The 19,705-nt window shown below is 43.2% G+C and overlaps 1 protein-coding gene across 1 annotated transcript in view; it reads left to right on the forward strand.

The window, feature by feature from the left end:
- LOC126281630 (furin-like protease 2) overlaps positions 1-19,705 on the forward strand; it is a 1,081,207-nt gene that overhangs the window by 364,191 nt on the left and 697,311 nt on the right. The window lies entirely within an intron of this gene.

Here is a 19,705-nt window from a genome sequence, read left to right on the forward strand (position 1 = left end):
AGAAAGAAAACTGGTGTCCTACGGATCGGAGCGTGGAATGTCAGATCCATTAATCGGGCAGGTAGGTTTGAAAATTTAAAAAGGGAAATGGATAGGTTAAAGTTAGATATAGTGGGAATTAGTGAAGTTCGGTGGCAGGAGGAACAAGACTTCTGGTCAGGGTTATAAACACAAAATCAATGCAGGAGTAGGTTTAATAATGAATAGGAAAATAGGAATGCGGGTAAGCTACTACAAACAGCATAGTGAACGCATTATTGTGGCCGAGATAGACAAGAAGCCCACGCCTACTACAGTAGTACAAGTTTATATGCCAACTAGTTTTGCAGATGACAAAGAAATTGAAGAAATGTACGATAAAATAAAAGAAATTATTGAGATAGTGAAGGGAGACGAAAATTTAATAGTAATGGGTGACTGGAATTCGAGTGTAGGAAAAGGGAGAGAAGGAAATGTAGTTGGTGGATATGGATTGGGGCTAAGAATCATGAAAGAAGGATGTATACATAGAAGAACCCTGGAGATAATAAAAGGTATCAGATAGATTTTATAATGGTAAAAAAGAGATTTAGGAACCAGGTTTTAAATTGTAAGACATTTCCAGGGGCAGATGTGAACTCTGACCACAATCTATTGGTTATGACCTGTAGATTAAAACTGAAGAAACAGGAAAAAGGTGGGAAATTAAGGAGATGGGACCTGGATAAACTGACTAAACCAGGGGTTGTACAGAGTTTCAGGGAGAGCATAAGGGAACAACTGACAGGAATGGGGGAAAGAAATACATTACAAGAAGAATTGTTAGCTTTGAGGGATGAAGTAGTGAAGGCAGCAGAGGATCAAGTAGGTAAAAAGACGAGGGCTAGTAGAAATCCTTGGTTAACAGAAGAAATACTGAATTTAATTGATGAAAGCAGAAAATATAAAAATGCAGTAAATGAATCAGGCAAAAAGGAATACAAACCTCTTAAAAATGAGATCGACAGGAAGTGCAAAATGGCTTAGTAGGGATGGCTAGAGAACAAATGTAAGGGTGTAGAGGCTTATCTCACTAGCGGTAAGATAGATACAGCCTACAGGAAAATTAAAGGAGACCTTTGAAGAAAAGAGAACGACTTGTATGAATATCAACAGCTCAGATGGAAACCCAGTTCTAAGCAAAGAAGGGAAAGCAGAAAGGTGGAAGGAGTATATTGAGGGTCTATACAAGGGCGATTTACTTCAGGACAATATTATGGAAATGGAAGAGGATGTAGATGAAGATGAAATGGGAGATACGATACTGCGTGAAGAGTTTGACAGAGCACTGAAAGACCTGAGTCGAAAGAAGGACCCCGGAGCAGACAACATTCCATTGGAACTACTGACGGCCTTGGGAGAGCCAGTTCTGAGAAAACTCTACCATCTGGTGAGCAAGACGTATGAAACAGGCGAAATACCCTCAGATTCAAGAAGACTATAATAATTCCAATCCCAAAGAAAGCAGGTGTTGACAGATGTGAAAATTACCGAACTATCAGTTTAATAAGTCACAGCTGCAAAATACTAACACGAATTCTTTAGAGACGAATGGAAAAACTAGTAGAAGCCGACCTCGGGGAAGATCAGTTTGGATTTCGTAGAAATACTGGAACATGTGAGATAATACTGACCTTACGACTTATCTTAGAAGAAAGATTAAGGAATGGCAAACCTACGTTTCTAGCATTTGTAGACTTAGAGAAAGCTTTTGACAATGTTGACTGGAATATTCTTTCAAATTCTAAAGGTGGCAGGTATAAAATACAGGGAGCGAAAGGCTATTTACAATTTGTACAGAAACCAGATGGCAGTTATAAAAGTCGAGGGACACGAAAGGGATGCAGTGGTTGGGAAGGGAGTGAGACAGGGTTGTAGCCTCTCACCTATGTTATTCAATCTGTATATTGAGCAAGCAGTGAAGGAAACAAAAGAAAAATTCGGAGTAGGTATTAAAATTCATGGAGCAGTAGTAAAAACGTTGAAGTTCGCCGATGACATCGTAATTCTGTCAGAGACAGCAAAGGACTTGGAAGAGCAGTTGAACGGAATGGATAGTGTCTTGAGAGGAGTATGTAAGATGAACATAAACAAAAGCAAAACGAGGATAATGGAATGTAGTCGAATTAAGTCGGGTGATGCTGAGGGAATTAGATTAGAGAATGCGGCAGTTACAGTAGTAAAGGAGTTTTGTTATTTGGGGAGCAAAATAACTGATGATGGTCGAAGTAGAGAGGATATAAAATGTAGGCTGACAATGGCAAGGAAGGCGTTTCTGAAGAAGAGAAATTTGTTAACATCGAGTATAGATTTGTCAGAAAATCTTTTTTGAAAGCATTTGTATGGAGTGCAGCTATGTATGGAAGTGAAACATGGACGATAAACAGTTTGGACAAGAAGAGAATAGAAGCTTTCGAAATGTGTGCTACAGAAGAATGCTGAAGATTAGATGGGTAGATAGCATAAGTAATGAGGAAGTATTGAACAGGTTTGGGGAGAAGTTTGTGGCACAACTTGACAAAAAGAAGGGACCGGTTGGTAGGACATGTTTTGAGGCATCAAGGGAGGGCAGCGTGGAGGGTAAAAATCGTAGAGGGAGACCAAGAGATGAATACACCAAGCAAATTCAGAAGGATGTAGGTTGCAGTAGGTACTGGGAGATGAAGAAGCTTGCACAGGATAGAGTACCATGGAGAGCTGCATCAAACCAGTCTCAGGACTGAAGACCACAACAACAACAATGACTGATCGATCCACTTATATAATATCGAAAAGTCAGTTCTTAGACTTTTACTCCTTATCGCCGTACCTAACACAACTTGGTTACTCCTAAACTAAAGTATTTAGTGTCACCGCCCGGAAGTACACGTGGATCAGGGTAAAAAGTGACGGCCAGCTGCTTTTTTACAGGATAGCTGCTAAACAGCAGCCAGTCAGAGAACGATCTCGGTCACGCCTTCTATTCTGTTCACCCATGTCACATCGCTGCTACCTAAACTGATGGTTGTCACAGTTAGTTGCAGAGGGTACATGCAGTCGTGTCCGTTCTTGTTTTTGCGTTGTTTCTTTGTACGGAGCATTTTACGTGGCATAACGTCCTAAGGTATTTGCGAAGGGGCAGAAAAGTGATAAGACCATTACCAACCTGCTAAGTAGATACAGTACTACATGTCGACGGCGGTGTGTGAACGTAAGATGAAAGGAAACTAGCAGCTGTTTGGTACCACAGCCGTATTATGTGCGCAGATGAACGTAAGGAACAACGTAGCCCACTCCCATGTACGTATACACGCTGCAGACCATTGTGAGCTGCATGGAAATATGTGCCTTCCATCGCATCAGTTATTAGGGCTTTTTTTCATGGAGAGTGAGAAGAATGAACGCCTGAACAGACATTGTAATTAATCTAGTCTTGGCTTCGCGATATCTGTGGGAGAGATACGTAGTTGGTGCCAGTGTATTCCTGGATTCGTCATTTAAATTTGGTTCTAGAAACTTTGTAACTACGCTTTCATGGAGTAGTATACATCTATACTCAAGCATCTGCCATTGCAGTTCTTCCAGCATCTCCGTGACCCTCTTTCATCGCTCAAAACTTACTTGGGACCTATCATTCGTGTTGCACTTCCTTGTATCGCTTAAATATGAACGGTTAGTTCTACTCGGTATGGGTTCCACGCGCTTGAGCAGTATTTTACTACGCAATCTCCTTTGTAGACTAATTGGATTTTCCTTGTATTTCACCAATGAATGGAAATCTGCGTCCGCAGCTCATATTCTAGTAGCTAGCGTTGCTGGCTTTGGATCACGGGGTCGATTTCCGGCCGGTTTGTTTTCTCCTCATCATTTCATCGTCAACATCATTCGTGACAATGGTTAGACTGGACTGTCTAAAAAAACTGAACTGTGTAAAAATTTGGGACTCCGTACGGGCGCTGATGAGTGCTCCACAAACCAGACATCATCACCCTCATCATCCGAAATGTGCCACGTGTTTCACCTGAAACTGAGCCTACGTCGTCAGTCTATTTAGTATCCCGGCATATGGGTGCACTCAAGTACTCGTAAGATATCACTGATTTAACTGTGACTCACTGATACTGTATTCATAGGGTACTACCTTTCTTCGATTTGGGACGCGCACGATTTTACTTTCCTGAGCATATAAAAAGGGTTACAAGCCTTTGCATAACTTCGAAATCTTACCCGAATTTGACTGAATATTTTTTCAGACAGTTCTTCAGTATCGATAATTCCATGATCAGCAAAAATCTGAGGTTACTGTTAACGTCTGCAAGGCTATACACAACATGAACAGCAAGGATCCTAACACAGTTCCCTGTTAAAATTATTTCTACATGCGTCTATGACTCTCCATCGTGGATAACATAGGTGTCGCCACCATCAAGAAATATGCAACCAAGTCAAAAATCTCGCTTGATACTCCGTATTGTACTTCCGATGGTAAGATTATGTGTGGTATTGAATCAAATATCTTACGGGAGTCAAGAAGCTAGCCTACATCTGACTGCACTGATCCATGGCTTTCACGATGTCATCACTTATTCGATTGTGAGTCAGTTACCTCATCTTCAAGTCAGAACTAAGATAAAAGGAGCTTCACAAGTTTCTGCCACGTCGCGTATCACAGTACTTACTGTACAAAACATCTGACCTGTAGAGTGCAGTTACTGTGGGTCGATGGCAGACTAAAATTCCAGAAAGATAGGGTTGAGCCACCAGTTGGGCCAGTGACTGTATCTGGCGTTTCCTTGCCCCTCTGCCAGTGATTTCTACGTATGAAAACACGTCTAGTTGTATTGTGCTTCGGGACCCCGTTAAACTGGTTGGTAGGTCAGTTCAAAGGTGGGATTGGGGGGGAGAGCGTACCATCTCAGAAAGGACGATACGTATTAAAGCTCTGTGGTGTTCAACTCTATCTATGGACAACAGATTGTTTAAATAGAAAGTAACATCGAAAGTTTTCAAGTCACCGTTCTGGATATCCGCAAAATACTGATACAGTGACATGATTTCCTGTTAATGTTTAAAAAAAGCAATAAAAATAACGTAATGTCATGGAAGATTAAGTGGTTCACAAACTTCAATATTCTTTATAATTCAGTGGAAATCGCTAGCAAGCATATTCCTGCAGTCAGATCATCACCGACCTCCTGGTTTATTGAAGGTGGCAACAACATTGAGAAATGTTCAGGTGATTGTGTCGAAAAAATATGAAAACAAAAGTATTCGTCATAACTTAATCGTGGAAATGACTTAAAAGTCATGGAAAACCCAAATAAACCGAGAAAAAATTAGGAAATAATTTCTAGCGCTACTGGTCTGTCAGCTGGCCCTTCATCCGTAGAAGGAAGAATGTTCTCGCAGGATTTACTAACTCGGCTCGTTGCGTAACCTACAACCGTGGGAAAGGCCGCCAGTGTTAAAAGGCTGTGAACTAAATACATCTATACTATAGGTGTTGAGGGGAAACAACGTAACAAAAATGGGTGTGGAAAGTATAGTCAGAACATTACGGTCAGACTTCAGCTTTTCGTTTCGTAGCACCGTGAGAATCACCTCGGCTAACGTATTAGTAAAATATGTTTGCAGAAGTGAATTTCAGTCTGTTCACTCTGGGAATGTCGGATATGCCTTCATCGACCTAGATAACAAATAATTATGGTCGTTAATCGCAGCAGCGCGCTGGGGACCTCGTGAAAAAATCGCGAATGCCTCTTTGCGTCGACTCTGAAAATTATTGCAGGAGCAGGTTTCAGTTTCAGAGGATACTGATGACGGGTGCAAAGGATCGATCGTATTCACCATTATATTAGTTTTTGCAAGTACCAGTAAACGTGAATTCCATTCACGTGCTCTGGCGGGCCTGTCACTACCGGCCGACCGCCATGTCACCCTCCGCTAATAGCGACTTCGGATGCGATATGGTGGGCCGTGGGGTCGGCACATCGCTCTGACGACCGTGTCAGTGACCTTCAGCTGCTACTACATCGTCAAGTAGCTCCTCAGTTGGCATCACGAGGCTGAGTACATCCCGTTCTAACACTCGCATCAAGGAACAATTTCTGGCAGTCCAACATTGCAACCCGGTTCCTCCTTACGGCAGTCAGCTGCGGTCACCACTCTGTTATGGAGGCGGACGCAAGAATCATTGGGCCTATTGGTTATTTCTGAGTTACGTGTCTGCCTCTTCCGATGGCGCAGAAATTTTTTGTCCCATAGTTATTACGGACATGGTCCTGTATGTTTAGTGTGAGCATGGAACTTCAAAGCTGCCGAAAAGCACTAAATTGAAAGCCAGATCTAAACGTCCTGATACGCCGGACGAATCATCAGCACCAGCTTCCTACTTTCCAACTTGTAGGGAAGTTCAGGATTTTACAGCTTTTGGTGACAAACTTCAGTGGTAATGATCGTAGTCACGGCATCTTCTCAACTGAGCGAAATGGTTTTACATCGGTATTCAGAAGGAGCATCGTTTGAATCGGTCCCCCGTAATTCAGGTTTCCTGCGGTGTTCAGAATAATATAAGAATGGAACCCTAATGCTTCCTCCATTTTCTCTCTCTTGTGTACCAGGTTACAAAATAGTTGCTGCAAATTCGTTCCGTTACCTGTATTGTTACTTAGAAGAAACAAACTTTCATTTCCACGCTAGTTTCAACCATCCGCTGACCATCTTGAGTTCCGCAAATGAAAATAAAATAACGTCACCTACTTAGTTAAGTAGATAAGAATAAGAAAACATTATCAGAAACTTTACCATACAATTTTGCTTGGGTGGTCACAAATCGTGGTCAGTGATTTAAATGGCAACCAGGGCAGAACTTAAATCTGTCACACCAGCCTCAAAACCATAGTGAGAATTTGTAATGGTGCCCTACTGTTCATAAAGGCAAATACATGATGCTGAAAAATAAACTAGGCCGGCCGCGGTGGCCGTGCGGTTCCAGGCACTTCAGTCCGGAACCGTATTTCTGCTACGGTCGCAGGTTCGAATCCTGCCTCGGGCATGGATGTGTGTGATGTCCTTAGGTTAGTTAGGTTTAAGTAGTTCTTAAGTTCTAGGGGACTGATGACCTTAGTTAAGTCCCATAGTGCTCAGAGCCATTTTTTGAAAAATAAACTAACAATGAAATCGGAGCAGGTTGAAGCCATCAGGTCGAACAAAATTTTCCAAATAACGAAAAATGCGGTGATGTGGAGCAGCAGGCCTAAAAAAGCGGGCAGTTACTCGTTGCGTCGTGTGGATTCGCTTGACGAGCTTACCTTCTAATTTTCTCTTTACTTCATTGTTACGCTTCTGTTCACATAAATTTTACTCCGCGTATCGTCATCGGCATTATCTACACGTTATACCTTATGCGTTAGTTACGAAATCGGTTCAAAAAGAAATTGAATTCAGTTTAATTTTTAATACGTGGGTACGAAGCGTGCTAGTGATTTGCCATTTCTGACACTGTAAAAGATGGAAGTAAAGCTTTACGGTAACGTTTGAAATTCTGAAGCAAACTGAGATACGATGATCTAGGTTAAACGCAATACTAAGAAAGCTATCCGCAATTCATAAATAGGCGTCAGTCATATGAAGACCAGTGCCTTCGGCCTAAACAGGCGACGCTCACCTTCAGAAAATAAAGGACATCGTACGCGCCAACTGCGCTGTCAGTGAACTTGAGTGAGACGTTGGCATCTCAATTAGAATGTGCAATAAGAATTTGATAACAAAATTTATTCCTCACTTGATGAGAGCAAAGCATAAAGGATAGCGAGTGTGAAAGGAAGGGATGGACAGAGTGGGGGGGGGGGGGGGGGGGCAGCAGAAAATGGACAGAAGAAGAAGAGTGACACACACACACACACACACACACACACACACACACACACACACACACACACACACACGATAGAGAGAGAGGGGGGGGGGGAGAATTGATTGAGAGGGAGGAGGAGGTGGAAAGAGTTGGAGTAGGTGTGCAACGTATGCGTCTAACATGTATGCGACTGAAGCCGCAGGAATAAGCCTAGTCAAAAATAAGCTGAGAAACATGGGAGGGAATAATTGTGGGTCAATGTCTGGAATTCGTGTCGGTGTGAGGAATTTGTGTTGTTACACGCCGGAACAAGTATGAGAAAGAAGTGCTTTCAAGGAGATAAGTACTAAACGTTTATAAAATAAATGATAACATAACTAAAGGTAAATTTGTTGATTTTCGAAGAGACATCGTTTATCAGCAGTGGGAAATAGTCTGTGTGTATATATTCAGTTTCATGCAGCAGGTGTATTAACTGTGACGCGACGAATTGCAACATTGTGTGCTGGTAGCTTCTGCGCAGCGGCGCCAGCAGGTTGCGTGCCGGTGGCTGTACCTTGCGGAGCCGAGCCACCCCCGCCGGAAACTGCCACTCCCCCTTCCCCCACAAACCCAGATGTTGTCAGAGGCGACTGCTGGCCGGCGGTTATCTGGGCGTTTATCGCGCCGTCCGCCGCTTCCGCGCGCCGTGGGATGTGCTAACACCGGCCGTCTTATCTGCGCATTCGCTCTGACGTACGCCGCGCCGACCTTCACAGCCCCGTCTTCCGTTTACATTGCATTCTCTTTCCTCACCATTCTTGGGCGATTTGCGTAGCGGTACTACATCTCCTATTTTTAACGAGGTAAGCGATAAACTAAACACAAAGGCAGAGTGGAATCAGCAACGTCCCGTTGTTCTATAGCTTATCAGATGTGTTTACAACATACATAGATTTATTATCCGATGTTCTTGCACACTGAAAGGTTGTAACGCTAGCAAATTGCGTAAATAGGCATGTCCTTATTTCACTATACGATTGACGACCAGCCACTGGAAACAGCCACAATAATTACGCACGTGGAAGTATGCGTACGGAGCATATTACTGTGGAACGACAAAGTAAAACTGATTGTAGGAAACAAATTTCAGATTGAAATTCATTGGAAGATTGATAGCGGAATGTTGTCCTCTCACGAAGAATAAAGCTGTGGAACACTCAATTGACCGATACTCAAATGTTGTTCTTCAGCTGATGCCGCTACTCAAGTAGAACAGAGAGAGGAAACAGTGAAGATTCCAATAAGAAGGGAAAAATTACGACCCTCTGATAGCCTAACTCTAGTAGAAGATACTTAAAGACAGGCGTTGTGCCTGCCTTGTGATTTGCTGTTTCCTAGAACGGACTCAGCTAGAAGAATAAAGCAACCTACAGGTTTCCTCTGCACACACTATCTCATAGTGTCCGTACACGTATTAGTGGTCACTAATGTGGGTGTACGCACCCTTGGCGTTTATGATGGCTTGAACTCCAGGGGGACACGTCCAGTGAGACAACTGAATGTGTGTGGAGATATGGCAGCCTATTCTTCCTAAGGAGATGAAACCAGAGAAGGTAGCGATGTTTGACGCTGTTTCCAGAAACTACTGCCCCACATAAGGTGGTTTATGACGGGATGACATTGTGCATTGATATCCAGATACAATCAGTCAACGTCTCCGAATTGTTCCCCCACTGTACACAATACACCGTACTATAGTGTGTGCTCATATCATTCAGCATTAAGCATTTTCTTAAACGCAGGGGATCACATCCTAACAATGAAATCTTTGCATGGGATTGCCACGGGGTATAGCACGATTCATCTGTCCAAACCATATGTTTGCAGTCACTCACTGTGCAATAGCGTAACTATTACCTCAAGCGACGCTTAACTTTGACAACAGAAGTATATGGCTTACTTGGAGCTGTTAGAGCACTTTTCCCCATTTTTTTCAACTCCCTACACTCATAGTGGTATCTGTACGGCTGGTAGCATTTTGGAACCGGCGAGCGACTCCTTGCGCTAATCTTACGCATTTTATACAACCACCCTCCTCAATGCGCGAAGACCTCTGTCCGTAAGTATCTGCATGTTGTCTGCCTGGCCGTAGTTCAGATGTGACCGCTCCTTCGCGTTTCCTCTTCACAATCACATCACCAACAGTCGACTTGGGCGGATGTAGAAGGACTGAAATGTCCCTGAAGAATTTTGTACTTGGATAACATTGTGACCAGTTTACGTTTGAAGTCGCTGATCTCTCCTAACCGATCATTTATGGCCTTACTACTTTCCTGCTGACAACACAATAATCCTCGCCTCCTTTTACACTGGCAACCGTCTCCGATGACATCTAGTGGTAAATTCCGCAATACATAGGGGTGTCTGGATATTTTTTATCAGTTTGTGCATATCTATTGAAAATACATTGAACCTATAATAAAATCAGAGTTCATACGATGTCTTCCGTCGTTATTCCCGCACAAAACTCTCTAATTGAACAGAAACGAGAGGAAGTAGTGATAGTACATGAAGAACACTCCGCCTCACACCGCAAGGCTTGCGGAGTGTAAAAGTAGACGTGGAACCGCTTCTATGTGTCGTTACTCCTATAATTAAAGTAACGTAAGACATTTAAGCGTAGCGTCCCATTTGTCAAGGGCAACAATGTCGTCACCAAAGCTACCGAAGCCAGTGATCGGGCTGTTATATATAATGGGAACATTGTCTCGCGGTACGATACACATTCGTAAGTTTATTAAAGCAACTCAGTTTATTAAAAATTTCACTTCCCCAACGGCGTTCGTGAGATCTTGAAAATAAATGTGACACAACGCGAACAACATAAGCAGTTAACAATTTCGCAAAAGTAACCAGTAAATGCGTTTCAGGTTAAACTTAAGTCTTGTCGTCCAATGCATAGTCACCTTTATTCGGCAATCAAACATAACTTTACGGGCCAGAAGCTCTGCTCTACTGGGAAACGTCTGTTACATTGCGCATATATCCTAAATATTATCGCCTCAACTTAACGTTTCACTTGACTTCTTAATAGCTGTCGCACGTCGTTTCAGTGAAAAGAAAATCGTAGTTTTTTAAATGTCTCAATACCAAACTTTTTTGTGGGTAATATGTAGCCGTTAAGTTGACACACGTTACCGGTAATTGCTTCAGTATATCGTTAAATTGTTAATGATACGTAGTGCATATCATATTGTAATATCAAGATGATAGTTTGTCACTTTCCAATAGGAGAGCTGTGATAACATTTCTTTCTTTTTCATAACTATTTCGCAATCATAGCCACATACCAAAGTAATGGGCGCAGCTGTTCTTCCGGTTCGATTTTCCAAAGCAGTCATGGACTGTGCGGCTGGTCCACTGGGGATTTTAACAGTAACTCTGCGCATAGTGCTCCATGCTAGACTTACAGCGTTTGCAATGGCAAATTGATGGCACTGTATGAAGTTCACTTAGCGAACTCGAACGCGCCGGCTTTAGCCATGTACTCTTTATCTCCTGTATCAATTCTACCTAGTAAGGGTCCGACACTGAAGAGCAATGCTCGATAGTCAATTCGTAAATGAAATACTACTACATTTCTGAAGGATTCTACCAAAGAGTCTCAAAAAGGCATCCGTTTTCCTACATTTATATGTTGTCTTTCCTCCTAAGGTCGCATCAGACACTAACTACTACATATTTAACGGTTCGTAATGCTTCCAAGGATATATCGCCATCAGCGTAATAGAACAAGAAGTCAGCCGACCTGTGTATGTGGGACACATTTATTAGTGTGTTTGAAGTTAAACAGCTAATACTTGCCTACAGAACAAAACTTCCACAGGTCTCCCCGCGTTCCGCTACAGTTTTCTGTCAATCCGATCTTACAAGAACGAATTTAGTACTGGACGACCAGTAGCTGTGATAACATGGAATTTTCGTGGGAATGTAACACTACGACAAAATTTTGTGCAAGATGTGCGCTGGATTTATTTAATGCTAATCATAAGTAATTGCAAAAACAAAATTGTGTAAAATTTTTCAAGTGCTACTGATTTTTGCATCGATTTATTTCTGTAGGTGACAGGGGGGATCACTGCTGCACGGCGGTAGTGCAACAGCAATAAAAAACAATTAGTATAATCCTCTGGCCGTGCACAGAAAACTGTGGTTTTCATTGTTCGTTAAGCCTACGCTCAGTGTTTCGTTCTCAAAAATGGTTCAAATGGCTATGAGCACTATGGGTCTTAACGCCTGAGGTCATCAGTCTCCTAGAACTTAGAACTACGGTTCCAGACAGTAGCGCCTAGAACCGCTCGGCCATTCCAGTCGGCGTTCGGTCCTCAGATACGAAAGGGATTACTTTACAAAAGTAAAATAAATAAATAAATAACGTATATTACGCATTCTTTCTGGACCAAATCCATCATAAACTAAGTGAGAAGAGCGTCTATTGCAAGCGGAGGCCCACCAATACTGTCCATTAGTATACTTTCGAACATGACTGGGCGGTATAAAGCAATTCTCGTATTGTGCTGTGTAAAAATATAAGTTCATTTTCTTACAGACCAAAATTATTTTGATAAATTCATTTTTGGTAATGTCGGAAGCCAATAACAGGACAGTCAAAGCAGTCCCTGTATTGCAACTACGTGTCTACAGTATAACTACAGATCATACTACGGGCTACTTCCGGTATATTTTCAGTTTCCTCGCTGTCAGTTCCCTGGCGTGTTCTTTATGGTTCTCAGTCGCTGGTAGCCAGCGGGACTGAGTGAATTCTTAATTCAGCGCGATGTGTGGCGAAGGTTAATTCGTGTACCGCAGTCACTTTCATCCTTGCTTGTTGCAGTCGCGACTGGTGCGCGGGAAGAATAAATGGGTAAACCAGAATATGAAGTTGACTGTGTCTAATTTTAACGTCGTCGGATTGTAGCGGATATGTGTATGTGGAGGCAATGTATTGACTGTCGCTCTCTGAATTTTAAAACTAAACCAAAACGTGATGCACCCACCAGCGCCTCTCTCGTAGTGTCTGCGACTGGAGTTGAATGAGCATATTCGTGACGCTTCCGCGATTTCAAAACGAACCTGCGACGGAACGCGCTGCTCTCCTTCCGATTTTATTTGATCTGACTGTCCTCTCTGGTAACGATTCAACATGACGAACGCTAAAAAAGGTATCGACGGGAGGAGAGTCTTGGAAGCTACCCCCTTCGTGGGTGCACTTAAAGTCCTGATGGCTTTCAATGAATCTGTCTGGCACATGCCTTCCCTAAGATAAATTTTTTGTGCTCTTTCATCTTATATAATTCCGGATGAAACTATCTACCGTGACTGTTACGCAGTCGTGTGGTTACACAGCCTTTCTTCGTATTTATGCGCGATACGTTATTCTTTCCTTTGCAAGGAACAATATAAATTTTCTTTTTTTCCGCGCGTGTTAGAGAGAGCAACGGTAGAGAAATAGCTTGGAGGTGGTTCGATGAAGACTCCGTCGGGCATTGACTTGGGAATTGCAGAATAGCCGTGTAGCTGTAGATGTTAAGAGCTGATTGTCACTCGCTGCCACCAAGAATCGGCGCTTTGCAGGTCTTTCTACCTTTCGCTACAATTTTACAACGCTGCCGTAGGAAAGTTCGAACTTCTTCCATTGGGACATCTACATCTATTGTGAACAGAAATGGTACGCCAATGGCATACACCCGAAGCTATTTTTACTTGTGAAGATGGCTTCCCGTTAACAACGAGTGCTGTGTTACTATTTGTTACATCCAATGTGTGCACAGCCTCTGTTTAGCCTGCAGTGCACGTAAATACACCAACGCCGGGTCTTTCTGGGAAAACTGCAGGGGTCGCTTCGGCTTAGCATGGTTTGTTGCCCTCGTTTACGTTCAACGAATTAAGAGGGGAAAAGCAGAGAAGAGGCTTGCGCCCATCCTCCGACCCGGAGGCTGCTCAACATTCGGGAATCAATTATTTCAGAATTTTTATAGTCACTGGGCTATAACTGAAGTCTCCTCCGCGACAAGATGAAGTACGTGATGTAGTACATTTCCTTAATAAATTCAGTAGCCTGCATAGAACTACCCAGTTTGCCATTAAGCATCAAGAAAACGCCATTCCCTTTCTTGACGTGAAAATATTGAAACAGAACTAAAAGGTGTCTTCCAATGTTTACAGAAAACCTTTTAGTACAGACACCACCATATTAACCTCCACCACACATTCCACCTCCCACAAAAAATCTGCGTATAGAATAATGCTATACCGGGTCTAAAAGTTTTCACTTCAACTTACAGAACTCTAACAAGAAATAGAAACTGTAAAGTGAACTGCGATAAACAATCGCTGTGGTCCTTCACTCAGTAATACAATGTCTTAAAAGATAAAAAATAACGTCAACAAACAACGTCAAAGTACTCTAAATGCTGAAAGCACCCAGCCAGTTAAATATGTAAAAATGCCGTACATGCTATAATGTCGGATATTCAAGAACTCCGAAGTAAAAATACGGTTCAGTACCAACAACAACGTAAATAGGAAGCTTATTCAGAGTATAAAACGAGGTACAGACCTTTATGCATTTCCAAATTTGAAAACATTTGGAAACGAACTACGGGCTCAAAATCTTACAAAAAATTTCAGAAAGGAAAAAAATTAGTATCATAGAAAAATATGAAAATTTTTCATTCCTAATATAGAATATGGAGACAACTGTAATGAAAGAACTCAAAAATCTTTAGGAGCCTAAGCCACTTCCAACGCTGTAGATGTAAGATGTGGCAATGTGAAACAAACGACTACCAGTCAGTATCACGAGTATCGTCTTAAAATGCGATACGCGATACTCAACCACATAATGCAAGTCGGCCATACTGTATTAAGTGTTCAGTGTTTAAATATATGTAAAAAAATTTGAGCAGTAAATTACGTCGAAAAATAGCTCCAAAATAAATAGTGCAGTAGTGTAACGTCTCATAACAGCTTCGGCAGTGTACCGGTGATGCAAACGAAGCTTCGGGACGTCAAAATCGTAGTTTAACAAAAGTCAAGTAAGTATATCACACGATTTTCGTACTGCAACAACCAGTACAAAACTGCCTTACCCACATAGACTGTCGCGTCAATCTCAATAAAAGAGTCACAGCTCCACACTAGTAGAAGGCATTTCTGGACATTAGTTTCGGCCAGCCACTGCTTCCCGCCCCTATCCTTCACTTCAAATACCCCAACAGCCATATCAGGTGCGAACAGTTCACAAAATATCCTATGTTAATTAACTTGAAGACATGGTATTTTAACTATTTAATGCCTGAATACATTCATAGATAAAAATAAAAAATGGTGGTGCTTTAGAGGTACGTGAAGCACTTAGTAGAACGCAGCACTTGTCAGAAACACAGGTATTTTCATGAAGAATCTATCTATCGTCACTCTCATTCAAAAACAGTTAACTTCGAAATATTAAAACAGCATTGGTATGACGCGAATTTGCGACACCCGCATTAAGGGGCTAAGACAATTTTCTGCATGCATAAACGCCTGAAACATAAACATAAACAAACAAACAAACAAAAGTGACTGATAGAAAATACAAATAACTACGCAATGTAAATTTCGTGATCTAAGAACTGTTTCTGCCCTGCCAAAGGGCTGTTGTTGCTTTTTATCGCCTCACATGCCACTACTTGTTACGGACAAGCCGCGTGCTTCCGAGCGGGTCTTTCCCATATAATTACTGCCCAGCGAGGAGCAGCCGAACGCGGGCCGCCGACGCGCCGGAGCCTATTATTCGGCCTGTTAGCGGAGTATTACTTGCTACCTCATCGCACAAACAAGTGATTGTAGCGGTTGCGGCAGTTGAGAGCGGCGCGCGCGGTATTAGAGCGCGGATGATTAATCGCGGCGGCGTGTAGCGCGTCCCACGGAGCACAGCCCGCTAACAGCTCTCCCGGGAATTACATACACCCCCTCCCCCTCCCCCCCTCTCCCTCAAGAATTCGCGAGCTGCTACTGACGCAACGCTCTCGCTCCACCGAGAAACGTATTAATGACGCGTGGGACTCACCGGGCCAGATCGTAATCCGTTGCTCCCCAGGCAAAGCTTTCGCAAGTTTCGTTGCCAACTTCCCTCTGTTTTGCAAGGAAACGATCCCTTCCTCGTTAACAGGAAATGGTACTTAAGTCGCAGTTCACATTTTATAGCAAGGCATTGCTTCTGGAGTGTTGTCGAACAGAGAACGTTCCTGTCCATTTGGGTGAGGCTGCTCCTTAGTGGCGATTATTAATGCATAGTACTATTAAAGCAAATAGTTAACATATAGTTCAGCATACTTGCTTGTCACAGTCACAGTTAGCCCTGTAGACACAGAATTACTGCTGTCCGGCGACCGTATGCCACGTAGAGGCAGGTGTTCGTCCTGCAGACGACCTGTACCGTGACACTAAATAATACACTGACTTAACAAATGTGGCGCAGGTGCGTTGTATGCGCATCATTCCCCCCTATGCCAGCTGCAGGTGTACAGGAGATCTTCAGAGAAGTGTTGCGCAAGTGATTTGTGCGACTTGCAACGTCGGCGTGTGCTAACGCCATTCGAATGTCGTATGGTGGTCGGTGCTGAAAGGATGGTAATTCAGATTTCGGCAGTGGTGCACTAAATTCGGCGTCGCACGTTCAGCTGTGTCCAGGATGTATCGCGAATGGTTGAATGAAGGTGTCACAGTCCAAAACAGACAAACTACGGGCCGTCCAGCCACCTCCGATGGCTGTGACATGTGACATCCGAGATAGATCGCGAATGGTGACAAAATGGCAATAGTGCAACAAATCACGGCTCAATGCAACACGGGACTTGCCAGACGCGTCTTCAGTTGGCAGACCGTAGGAATGTGGGTCCCATAGGGTACTGGATCAAGCACCGTACATAAGTGCCATTATTATCCCAACATCATCGGGCCAAACGGCTTACATTTGTCGTCAGTCAGCAGGGATGGCCTCTGGAACAATGCTGTAACATAATGTGGTCGGACGTATCAAGATTTCAACTGCATCATGCCGATGGGAGGCACGGTGTGTGGTGCAGACGGCATGACCCGAGGATCCCGCCTACCAAGAAGGTTAATACAATGCGGTGGTGTGTCTGCTGAGGTCTGAGGTGCATTTTAGTGGTATGAAATGGGCCCCTTAGTTGTTCTGGAAGGAACTGTGAATGGTCCGCGGTATTTTGAGTTTCTCGGAACTATCTCCACACATTTTTTGCTTTCCAGAACCCTGACGGTTCTGCGGCGTTTAAAGATAATGCGCCTCCACGTTGCTCCCGCTTCGGACGGGGTAGGTTCCAGAAACATTCCGGGAGGACCAAAGACGGAGATGGCCACCCAAGACCCAAAATGAGAACCCCATCGAGCATATCTGGGATGTCATGGAACGCAGGCTCTTAGGCGCGCGCGCGCGCGCGCGCACACACACACACACACACACACACACACACACACACACACACACACACACACACACACACACACGAACAAACTAGAATTGCCTGCCGCTTTCGATACGATTTTGTGTCAGCTGCTTCCAGAGGAATACCAGGCAGTTGTAAACTCACTTCCACGGCTTCTCACTGCGTCTGCACGGCCAGAGGAGGACCCACGCCATATTAGGTGCCTATGGCATGATATTCGCTAAGTCAGTGTTTGTTTATCCCTGCTTTTTATTAGGTTTAATTTGACAACACATGTAACGAAGGCTTTGTTCACCAAATACCGCTCATGTCAGGCATAGATCAGAACTTTCGTTTGTCAAAAATGATCATGCTTCTTCCAGTTAGAAAAGGTTAACAATTCACACTGAAATAAACCGCCAATTCTGTTGGAATTCAGACTGAATCACAGTAACCCATAGCTTAAAAAAGGCTTCCATGGAAACTCACCTAAGGATTTACGTCCTGTTCTTCATCCGAGAAATACGAAAATGCTGGCGAGTGTACCATTCAGGGGAGTGGCAAGCACATGCCAGACGCTGGTAACTCATATACGGCTTGCCACACTGAAAATATGTGATTCGCAAATAAAGAGATTTTATTGAGAAAAGTAAACAACTCATACATTGCACAACACGATTACCAGTGTACTGTCTTCAGCAGCTGAGAATAAGGCGAGCGACAGGTGGGTCTGGTGAGGGGAAAGAGTTCACTACGTTCCAAAAACATTGCCGCGAGTTAGGGGTTGCGTTTGTCTGCAGTACATTCCAACAAATACATCACATGACGATATCTTTTCAGGATACTCATACTTTCGGAATAGTACCGATCACGTTGCCGCGGTTAAGTCCCATAAGATTTCACACGCGGATTACGTTTTTCAATTGTGTAGCCTGTTGTATAATTAGTTTATTAGTGCTTATTCCGTGTCTGCAGCCGCAGAAATGCTTTTCCTTGTCACTATATGCCAATAAAAACGTTGTCATTAATGAGAATTACTCGACTGTTTCTAGCTTACAGTAATATTGTGAACTATGCATGCATCTAGTGTTACGTCTCTTGTTTATATCCAAAGAATCACAAAGAAACTTGCATACTTCTGATCTTGGGTGCTTTTTATCAGCAGTACTATGGGAATGTCTCTACAGATCCCCCTTTCCGAATTTCTGTAACATCGTACAAATATGCCAGCGAAGTAGATAATACGTAAACAAACTGCTTTCACTGTAAAATATTTAAAACTTCCTGTATTACTTCTTGACAACATGATATTGTAATAGTCCTGACCACTTCACTACCCACAAGATGAATCATCCGTCTCTTTTTACTATTTGAAGACACTGTAGATGCAGAACATATAATCCCAGTGGCTAATGGCTCAACAGTGACATTAATTTGACAAAAGAAAAACAATAACGAAAAAAATCAGCTGAACTACAGAGTTACAAATAACTGAAAAATATCGTACACCAATGAAAAAGACAGGTTTTAAATGGCGAAAAACGAAACACTACTAATTGAAAATAAAGTACAGCAGTAAGGAAATGTTTCTCGGAGAGGCAATACCTCAACTGCCCAAATGCGCCGTGTCGAAGCAAGCATATTGGGAGGACTGCTTTCGCGCTTCCCTCCTCATCTCTCCCACATAGCGCGGTGCGCAGGGCGAGAAGCTGTGCCACAATCACAGTGCCATGCGACCAAGTGTAGACGCGAGTCGCTTCCCCATCACGCCGTGTCCCAATTTGCGCGGTCGAACTTGAACCTGCTAAGTTGTAAAAATTGCGCAGCCCTGCACCGCGCCCCACGCGTGTCTCAATTTGCGCCTGGCCTTCGTAAAGCGGTTTATTTTGGGGATAGGTCATTTAGAATTCTGCCTCCATAGCGAACACGTCGGTCCTCGACGATACGTGTGTGTACTTCAGCTGAGTTATTTACCTTGCAAAACACCAGCAGAAACTATGCAGAATGGGCGAAGCAAATCCGAGTAACTCCCCGCGAACATTTAAAAAGAGCAATGACACTTCCATGGGAGCATAGATTAGAAATAACAAATGAGCTCCGAAGACTAGTTTTAAACTCGCCAGCGAATCCTGGGAGATAACCCTCGAACTCGCCGTCTCCGCGTTCCCGCAGAATCCACTGGTGAGTCTCTGCCGCTTCATACCCGTCACCTGAACCTGTTGTTTCATGCAAGTGGCCTGGACTGGCTCGGTAAGGAGAGCCACTACACGACTTCTCAAGTACAACTGCGAACTCGAGGTATTCCTGCTACATAAGCAACCGTGTCGAAAATAATTTCCGCCATTAAACTGTAAATAACTTCTCACTTGTATAGCCATTC

This window comes from Schistocerca gregaria, chromosome 7, assembly GCF_023897955.1.
Source record: "Schistocerca gregaria isolate iqSchGreg1 chromosome 7, iqSchGreg1.2, whole genome shotgun sequence".
In the NCBI taxonomy this organism is placed as follows: Eukaryota; Metazoa; Arthropoda; class Insecta; order Orthoptera; family Acrididae; genus Schistocerca; species Schistocerca gregaria.